Consider the following 2,005-nt stretch of genomic DNA (forward strand, 5'->3'; position numbering starts at 1 on the left):
TAGGTCTTTCTTTCAATCATTTGCTACTTCTAGGAAAATGTTAACTAGAGTAAACTCAGTTTCTCACACTGTCTTCCTCATGAGACTCCAGTCATTAATATGTTGTACCATTGCCTTTTAAATTCATTGCACAGAAGCTGGGCGTGGTGGTGCATGTCCCTAATGCTAGCATTTGGGAAACTGAGGCAGGAGGATTGTTGTGAGTTGGAGACCAACCTGGGCTACAAGGCGAGTTCAAGGCAAACCTGAAATACATAGTGAGACCCTGTCTCAAAAAAACAAACAAAAAACAAAAAACAAACAAACAAACAAACAAAAACAGTTAATTACAGAGAGCTTCCTTTTAAGAAACATTAATTTCTCCACTCTTTTGAAATCTTTATCCAGAGATGAAAATATGTGAAGGATAATACAATATTCAGAAAAAAAAACTATTGATTTTTTAAGTTTATGTTAGTGTAATGACTTAAATCTCATCTAAGAAATTAATGAGGATTATACTTTTATATACATTAAAAAAATCTTTTTGCCCAATACAGTATTTTTCACCAGAGGTACTGTTGGATCTTTAAGATAGAAACTGTTTTATTTTAGGTATTATCTTGTATATTGTAGATCTTTGTCATTTATGTATGCCCTGTACCTGTATCAGTGAAAAAATTACAAGCATTTGCAAAATTCCTCACAAAAGTTCTGTTGAGGGAGTACTGAAAATCACAGATTTGAGGATTATACTTAATTTTCATGAACTTCAGTGACACAATTTCCATATCTGTTGTATATAGCAGCTCTTTAAAAAAAGATAAGATATTCACCTGACTTATAATGTGATTAATATTTCATTTAATGAGGTTTTTTCTCAATTCATATAATTTTGGAGAATCTAACTGGCAAAGTGTCTTAGAATCCTGACTCTTGTGTGTTAACTTGAAACTGAGAAGGCCATTAATGTGAAAGTGATGAGTAGATTCCTGTAAAGCACATGTGAGAGTCATCCATAACAGAAAATAACTGTAGACTATACATTCAGATGATACACAGCCTTTATTTGTTAGAGAGTATCATAATGAAACGCAACCTATTCTGGTTAGAAATACATGCTTCTGTAATTCTTGAAGCTAAAAGTAAAATATAAGCTTCATTTTTTTTTCTTTTCTTTTTTTTTTTTTTTTTTTTTTTTTTTTTTTTTTTTGGTCTTTTTTCCTTTTTATCGGTACCGGGGATCGAACTCACGACTGCCTGCTTGCAAGGCAGGAGCTTATGCCGCTGAGCTAAATCCCCAGCCCCAAGCTTCATTTTCTTGAATAATCATTCTTTTCACAAACTAAAAACTTATGAAGAAGTGCAAATCTTTGAGCCTAAGAGTTCATCCTTTTCAATCCATTCATTAGTAATGTAAAGTATTTTTTCTCATTTTACAGAATTCATTAATACTCAATGCATAAAACAATAGTATATTTGAAAGAACTCATTGTAAAAAATAAATTTTCAATGGATATATTTTTACATAGAGGATATCCTTGATTTAAAAAGTATAAACTTTGTAACATTTTTAGTTTCTTTCTAAAACTACCATGTCATAGACATTTTCTATTAGAATAAATGGTATGAGAAAATATAAATTATGGAATAGAAAAATGGATAAATTATTTTGTTCTTAAATCAATGCAAAATCAATATTAGTTAATCCAAATTTTTAACCTTTGTTAATAATAAAAAGTACAAATAGTGTCATTAAAACTTGTCAATTCAAATGTGTGTTGTTTAATTAAAACTAATATATTTGTAATACTGAGTATACATAATATACTTGCTAAATCTGCTCTCCTTTGATTTAGATTTTCTGTTTACTTTTCCAATATAATCTAGAATTATTTTTCTCTATTTTATTAATTAACCTTAATATCTGTCTTAATAATAATACATTAAGTTGTTATAATTGGATTTTTAAAATTTCATTTATATAAAAAGATAAATATAACCAGAGTGATTATTTGCATTGAAT

This window comes from Cavia porcellus, unplaced genomic scaffold (assembly GCF_034190915.1).
Source record: "Cavia porcellus strain 051 isolate PalLab524CR breed Dunkin Hartley unplaced genomic scaffold, mCavPor4.1 scaffold_15, whole genome shotgun sequence".
Classification (NCBI taxonomy): Eukaryota; Metazoa; Chordata; class Mammalia; order Rodentia; family Caviidae; genus Cavia; species Cavia porcellus.